Genomic DNA, 9393 nt, shown 5'->3' with positions numbered 1-9393 from the left:
TATTTGAGCTTCTTCTTTTCATTATGCACTCCATACATCAGGACTTTATCCCCAACCTTGATGTCCTTGTCTTTCAGGTGGCGATCAAACCATTTTTCTCTTCTATCCTTCTCCACAAGGGCATTGTACACAGCCAATTGTCTTTCTTCGTTTAGTCGTTCAAGGATATACAGATGCTCTACTAAGGGATTACCATCCCAACCCTCTTGAGTAGCAACTCGAAGACTAGGAATGACAAATTCCCACAGCATGACTGCTTCTTGGCCATATACCATCTTGAACGGTGTGCAATTAATAGCCACTTTGTACGCAGTACGATAGGCCCATAAAGCTGTTGTAAGCTTTAGATCCCAATCCGTGCGATGAGCTTCAACATTCTTTGTCAAAACAGAGATTAAGGTCTTGTTGGTACTCTCGGCTTGGCCATTCGCTTGCGGATAATAAGGAGTAGATTTATGATGGGATATCATGAAATTTGTTGTGAGCTTCTTAATCACTTCATTTATAAAATGTGTACCATTGTCGCTCACAAGTTCAAAAGGACAACCGAAGCGTGTGATTATATTTTCAAAGAGGAACTTGGCTGTTGTCCTCGCATCTGCCTTACGTGTCGCTCTCGCTTCAGCCCATTTGGTCATATAGTCAGTGGCCACAATAATATAGCGAGATTGTGTGTTGCGGGCCGCTGGGCTAATCGGACCTACAAAGTCTAAACCCCACTTTTCAAATGGTTGGTTTACTTTGATTGGATGTAGGGGCATCTGATCTCTCCGCTGGGGTTTCTTGTATCGTTGGCATTCATCGCAACCCTTCACAAAAAGTGATGCATCTTGGAACATAGTGGGCCACCAATACCCTGATTGTAAGATCTTTCACGCAGTTAAGTCTCCTGAGAAGTGACCACCGGCTACGCCCATATGTGCCTCTTGCAAAATGTATAGATACTCATCTTCTCGGGCACAACGCCTAAGAACGTCATCCTTCCCTCTTTTATAAAGAGTCCTGGCCATCAGGCAATAGGGTTCGCATTCCTTGATCAGCTTTCGAGCTAGATCTTTACGAAGTTCTTTGGGTGGAAAGCCATTAACCAAAAAGTTAACAATCTTCTCACTCCATTCAGGCATTGTCTCCACCATGAACAGGGAAGTGTCAGGTAAGTCATCATCAACTCCCGTAGGAGATTCACCATTAGGTATGCGAGACAAATGATCAGCCATGATGTGTTTTTTGCCAGGTCTCACAACAACAGTGAAATCAAACTCAAGAAGAATCAATAGCCATCTTGTGATTCTTCCTGTGGAGCAGGGTTTGTTTACCAGATACAACAATGCTTGATGATCCACATAGAAAACAAACTTGGTGGCAAGGAAGTAATAACGGAATTTCCTTACAACACCATATTAGATAATTTGGGAAAAATCCCATTCCCATTTGAAAAATGGGAGCATGGTGAACTTGTCCAAAAGTTTGTCAAAACCCCCTCATGTGACATATCATCGGAAAGATCTTGAAGAGTAGAATCTAAATCTATGATCTCCGACAAATTTGGAGTTAGTATGTTTAAGATATGTCCAAAACTATATGGAGTAATTGATTCCCAAAATGTAAGATTTTTTCCAAATTACCTAATATTGACTTTTACTGCATATATCATTGCCAACCCTTCTCGCTCCGTAGTGGTGTAGTTCATCTCAGCATCATTCAACTGGCGACTGGCAAAGCTAATGGGGTAGTCTAGTTTGTGTTCTCCAGGTTGAGTTAGTACACACCCAATAGCAAAGTTTGATGCATCAATATGCACATGGAAGATTAAATCCCAGTTAGGCATTCGCAAGATTGGAGCACTCGCCAAGGCCTTCTTTAATAGCTCATATGCACGGTCACATTCTTCGGTCCAAATAAACGAGAAGCTTGTACAATGGTCGAGCTATCTCGGCGAAGAATAGAACAAACCTTCGATAATAACCAACATGGCCCATAAAGCGTTGGACTCCCTTATAGTTGGTGGGTGGGGGTAGTTCCAAAATAACCTTGATTTTACTCTCGTCGGTGGAAATACCATTTTTGGACACTATATGCCCTAAGATAACTCTGTGTTTAACCCAAAATTGGCATTTGAAGGGATTCAAGGAGATGTGATATAATCTACACCTTTCAAATATTTTTCGTAAACACATCAAGTGCTCGTCCCAAGAGGAATGAACACAAAGATCATCTAAGAAAGCTTCACAAAAGTCCCTTAGATATTCCTTAAAGGCTGTGTTTATCAATCGTTGGAATGTTGCAGGTGCATTGGTCAAGCCAAAAGCCATGACACGAAAGGCAAACACTCCAAACTCCGTGATAAATGCTGTTTTAGCTTGGTCCTCTACTGCAATTGTGATCTGATTGTAACCAGAGTACCCATCTGAAAAGCTATATGCCTCCTTGCCTGCAACTCTTTCAAGCACATGTTCAGAATATGGCAAGGGGAAATGATCCCTTCTGGTGGCTGCATTAACCTTTTTGAGATCAACGCACACTCTGAGTTTCCCATTCTTCTTTGGTATGATGACTATCGGAGAAACCCATTCTGAGTGCTCAATAGGGTATATGAATCCACATTTTACAAGCTTTTCAATTTCCTCTTGTACAATCTTTGCGTACTTAGGATTCATTGGGTAGGGACGTGCTGGACTGGTTTAGCAGTGCTAATCATTGGAATCGTGTGTTGCACACCACAGAGAGTGGAACACCCTTCATATCCTGGTATGTCCAAGCAAATATGTCCTTGAATTCTGTGAGATCCCTGTCCCCACCACGCAAGGATTCGGGGTACTAGCAGCGGAAGTAGCACTTCTTGCACGGGGCAGGGTCCCACACTCGGGGCCTCGTCCACGGATATCCGGACAAGAGACTAATCCATCAGTTTTTCCAAAACCGAACCCGAAAAAACTTTCCTTACCCGAAAAGCACGGGCGTTTCCACCAGGATAACTTTTTACTCTAACGTAGTGAAGATCATTACTGATCACGCTGATCCGACTGCACCTATAAAGATACTCGGTCAGATCAAGGAAGAAACTTACACTTGGATCATTGGGATCATTGGGATCAACGCTTTTTTTCCCATCAAGAGGCACAGCGCTGATCCGACTGCACCTATAAAGATACTCGGTCAGATCAAGGAAGAAACTTACACTTGGATCATTGGGATCAACGCTTTTTTTTCCATCAAGAGGCACAGCCGTTGAGTCCTATCCATAGAACAATTACTATCCGGGATTTACTTCATCTATTGTAATAACAAAATTTGAGTCTCGATTTACGGATCCATCAGTCCAGCCTAACCCCATCCAGTCCCATGGGTTAGCCAACCTCCCAACCACTGTAGTGATGGGATCCAATTAGGAATTTGGTTAGGTTTTGTCCCGGGTACCAAGGAAAAGAGTTCCCAGGCCCCCTAGCCGGAAGTTCATGCAAACATAAATCTAGTCATATCACTTACACACCCAATATGAAATTGCCTTTTTCTCAGCATCAGCTAACTTTAAAACAATTCTTTAATGAAACCATTATGTCACTAATGACAATCCTCAAAGTCTCTGGTTGAATCCTTATTTCCAGTCATTCATTCATCGATATACTTATGGCATCATTGGCAACCAGAACGCTCACCACCTGTTCACTCAGGGACCTTTTCCATAGTTCCTAGCTCATAGTAACCGGCAATATATTCATATAACAGAATGGAATCTCCGTGGAAGATCAGCAAGATCAACCCACAGATCCATATAAAAGAGCCATGGACTCATCCGTTGAAGACCAGCAAGGTCAATCAACTAGATCCATGCCCGGTTTCAGAAAACAATTCTTATTCCTTGTTCCAATATCTTCCACGACGCACGTGTGGGTATCTTCGGCGACCCAGAGCCCGAGCACCGTATGGTCAGCACCCTCTAGGATCCTTCGCAGGTCACCTAGCGCTTCACTCATAGGCCGCTTCCTTGGTCCCTCATCCACCGTACCGAAAGCTCACCATTTAAATCGAACCGAGGCTGGTCAAGACCTCGGTCGACCTTGCTACGCGAGATGTCCTCCATTGACTCTCTGTCAACAGTTGCAACTTTATCAGTTCGGTCTTCATGACCTTAATCCTCAAGACGGTCAAAATGCTTTCCCAGCATTCTTGACATAAAACAGTCATTTACAAACAGTCACAAAATACAGTTTCTATATCGGACTCTCGTCTTTCCACATTATACCTCCTCAATCCACATTACTTAATCCACATTCCATTCAATGTGTATTCATTCTCATCCATTTACTCATATCAACGACACATTATTTTCCATACACATTCACGTTCATTATTCTACACATCCACATCCACATCCACATTCATACATCCACATCTACATGCATATTCACATCCATACATCCACATCTATATGCATACATCTACATCTACATGTATACATCCACATCCGTATCCACATCCATATCTATATCCATTCATCCACATCCACATTCACCTCCACACATCCTCATTCATACATCCACATCTACATGCATACCTCCACATCCACATTCATACTTCCACATTTACATGCATATCTATTTTCAAATCCTCATTCATACATCCACATCCACATACATACATACATACACATCCACATTCATATCCATACATCCACATCCACATCCGCATTCACATCCACACATCCACATCCACATTCATACATCCACAACTACATGCATACATCCATACATACACATCCACATTCACATCCATGCATCCACATCCTCATTCATACATCCATACATACCCATCCACATTCACATCCATACATCCACATTCATGCATCCACATCTACATGCATACATCCATACATACACATCTATATCCACATTCACATCCATACATCCACATCCACACATCCACATCTACATGCATACATCCATACATACCCATCCACATTCACATCCATGCATCCACATCCACATTCATACATCCATACATACCCATCCACATTCACATCCATACATCCACATCCATACATACCCATCTACATTTACATCCATACTCTCACCCTATCACAACCCATATACATCTTATCCCATCACATACACTTCTTACCTCATCCCATACACATCTCATCACTTCTTAACTCATCTTATCACATCCTAACTCATCTCATATGCATCTTATCACCTCTTATCACTTCCCATATCTTTTATGCATACCTCTATGCATGAAATTCAATTATGCTAAAAATAACACTTTTACAATAAAATATTCATCTTTTATGCATACCTCTATGCATGAAATTCAATTATGCTAAAAGTAACACTTTTATAATAAAATAATCAACTTTTATGCATACCTCTATGCGCATGAAATTCAATTATGATAAAAGTAACACTTTTATAATAAAATAGTCAACTTTTATGCATACCTCTATGCATGAATTTCAAATATGATAAAAGTAACACTTTTATGATAAAATAATCAACATTTTATGCATACTTCTATGCATGAAATTCAAATATGATAAAAGTAACACTTTTATAATAAAATAATCATCTTTTATGTATACCTCTATGCATGAAATTCAAATATGATAAAAATAACACTTTTATAATAAAATAATCATTTTTTTCATACCTCTATGCATGAAATTCAATATGCTAAAAGTAACACTTTTATAATAAAATATTCATCTTTTATGCATACCTCTATGCATGAAATTCAATTATGATAAAAGTAACACTTTTATAATAAAATATTCATCTTTTATGCATACCTCTATGCATAAAATTCAATTATGCTAAAAGTAACACTTTTATAATAAAATATTCATCTTTTATGCATACCTCTATGCATGAAATTCAATTATACTAAAAGTAACACTTTTACAATAAAATATTTATCTTTTATGCATACCTCTATGCATGAAATTCAATTAAGCTAAAAGTAACACTTTTACAATAAAATATTTATCTTTTATGCATACTTCTATGCATGAAATTCAATTAAGCTAAAAGTAACACTTTTATAATAAAATATTCATCTTTTATGCATACCTCTATGCATGAAATTCAATTATGCTAAAAGTAACACTTTTATAATGAAATATTCATCTTTTATGCATACCTCTATGCATGAAATTCAATTAAGCTAAAAGTAACACTTTTACAATAAAATAATCATCTTATATGCATACCTCTATGCATGAAATTCAATTATGCTAAAAGTAACACTTTTATAATGAAATATTCATCTTTTATGCATACCTCTATGCATGAAATTCAATTATGCTAAAAGTAACACTTTTATAATAAAATAATCAACTTTTATGCATACCTCTATGCATGAAATTCAATTATGATAAAAGTAACACTTTTATAATAAAATAATCAACTTTTATGCATACCTCTATGCATGAATTTCAAATATGATAAAAGTAACACTTTTATAATAAAATAATCAACTTTTATATGCATACTTCTATGCATGAAATTCAAATATGATAAAAGTAACACTTTTATAATAAAATAATCATCTTTTATGCATACCTCTATGCATGAAATTCAAATATGATAAAAATAACACTTTTATAATAAAATAATCATTTTTTTTCATACCTCTATGCATGAAATTCAATATGCTAAAAGTAACACTTTTATAATAAAATATTCATCTTTTATACATACCTCTATGCATGAAATTCAATTATGCTAAAAGTAACTCTTTTACAATAAAATATTCATCTTTTATGCATACCTCTATGCATAAAATTCAATTATGCTAAAAGTAACACTTTTATAATAAAATAATAATCTTATATGCATACCTCTATGCATGAAATTCAATTATGCTAAAAGTAACACTTTTATAATAAAATATTCATCTTTTATGCATACCTCTATGCATAAAATTTAATTATGCTAAAAGTAACACTTTTATGATAAAATATTCATCTTTTATGCATACCTCTATGCATAAAATTCAGTTATGCTAAAAGTAACACTTTTACAATAAAAATATTCATTATAAAAACTTGACATTAATCAACTAACCATTTACTTGGAATAAAGAATGGTTGGTTTTGTTAGAAAAGAGAGGGAAATACCTTTTTGTAATGAGGTATAACATTTTTAAAGAAGACATAAAGCACAAGAACCATTAAAGCCATAAAAACTATAAAATAGTGAAAAGAAAAATCATCAACTTACTAATGACTTGAAAGCTTTCCTTTGGCTTGATGGTTTGAGGGTTCAACTCTTGTTTGAACAAGAGTGGCCAACCAATCTTTGGAAGAGGGAAATGTCAAAAACTAATGAATTATTAATAAATTCATAGTTCTTGGCTTGGGTGAATTAGAGTAACAATGCACTAAACACTATATTTTTTTAACAAAGGGGAGGCCTCTATTTATAGGAAAAATTGAGCTCCTAACCAAAGAAACTGATTCTAGAATTTTCCAAATCAGTTTGGTCAATTTTTAACCATTTTTAGGTCAGTTAAGCTAACTTTTTGGAACTAGACTTGAATGAGGAGAGAGGAGAGATAAAATATCACATTATTTATGAGTTTAAAACTCATTCAAGTATGTGAATTAGGCGCCTCATTGAAGGCTCTCCCCTTCCTTACATATGTGTCAAAAATGGAATCATTATACTCAAAATATCTCATATTTTTAATATTGCTCATAGTTTCTTACTAATAAACCTTGTACATATTCAACTCTTCATTTTATGTGAGAATTGAAGGGACTCCCCTTCCTTACATATGTGTCAAAATGGAATCATTATACCCAAAATATCTCATATTTTTAATATTGTTCATAGTTTCTTACTAATAAACCTTGTACATATTCAACTCTTCACCTTATGTGAGCATTGAAGGGGCTCCCCTTCCTTACATATGTGTCAAAATGAAATCATTATACCCAAAATATCTCATATTATTAAAATTACTCATAGTTTCTTATTAATAAACCTTGTACATATTCAACTCTTTACCTTATGTGAGCATTTACTCATTTTTGGGTATCTTCTTTTACAAAATTGGATTTATCTCCTCCCCACACATGGATTGATCTTATTGGCTCATAGGAACCTTAATTGGACCATAATCCAAGAATTTTTGAAAATCTAGACACTTAGGCTAAGGTCCTTTATACCCATTTTCAATTAATTCCAATTGCACATTGGAAAGTTCTTTTTGAATTTCTATTTCAGGGGAATTCATCTTAATAATATGAGAAACTTTTCTATCTAAAACTATTCAAAATTTGAATATTCTCTCTCTAGAATATTTTCTCTCTCTATGCCAAAACAGGCAGAGACAAGATCTCTTATATTTCTGAAGAGGAAATTGATTACAGGGGGAAGATGCTGGACATTTGAGAGGCTAGGGAGGAATCTTACAAATTCTTTAAGAAGCTTCATAAGTGCAGCTTCTTCCGTCTTGGTGAGGTCTTGATGAGCAATAAAAATTGGTTTAGACTCCTTACCCGGATCTGCTAAGTCTATCTCCTTAACTACCGCAGGCCCATCGTAGACACCGCTACTCCCATTGGTAGGCGTTCGTTGGGCTTTTGTGTAGACCACTTTACGTTCCTCTGTGGTAAATGATTTGAAATGCTCGGGTGCGGGGTGTAAGTTTACTGGTTCTTGTTGTGCCCAGCTTTTTTCTTTTAATTCCGCCTCCTTTTGTTGCTGAGCTAACTCTTGGTTTTGCCGCCTTCTTGCAGTACGACTTAGTTTTGGCTTCTCTTCGATTTCTAATTGGGCGACGTCATGAGGTTGTGGAATACACCACATGACACTTTGGAGGTATTGTCCCCAATTATCCGCTAACTTTCGATGAGCGTCAATAGCTCCTACATAACTAAGCCATTCTGCAGTGGATCGCTCTTTGTTTATTGCATAAAGAACTGTTCTTCTTGTAGAGTGGTAGCAAGTCTTTGAAATGGGTGGATCTTGGAACCCTATATATTGCTATCATTCATACAACGGAACGAGTGTCCTCTTCTTATGTTTACCTTATTAACTCTCTAAATCATCTCTATTATCGAATCATGGATTTGATTCTGGTTTGATTCTCCTTAACTCCTAAATCTTACATAGAGTATTGAAGGTCGAAAAGCAAGTTGAATGTGAGGCGACACAACAAAAGGGTGAGTATGATAGTGGTGGAAGGAAACATAGAACACATAAGGTTGGTATGGGCATGTGGAAACTAAGAAAATAGATAAACCCCTACATAGGTGTTTAATGGCACCAACATAAGTGTTTTAATGAATGTAGAATAAGCACCTACACAAGTGTTTAATGAATGTAGAGGTTTATGGCAAAATGTATAAGGGTAATTTCTTAGTGTTGTAATTATTGTTGAATAGTAAAT

Source organism: Cibotium barometz, unplaced genomic scaffold (assembly GCF_041138505.1).
Source record: "Cibotium barometz isolate CiBa-2024 unplaced genomic scaffold, ASM4113850v1 ctg390, whole genome shotgun sequence".
NCBI classification, from domain to species: domain Eukaryota; kingdom Viridiplantae; phylum Streptophyta; class Polypodiopsida; order Cyatheales; family Cibotiaceae; genus Cibotium; species Cibotium barometz.
The sequence above is the reverse complement of the archived record's forward strand: the minus strand, read 5'-3'. Positions refer to the sequence as shown.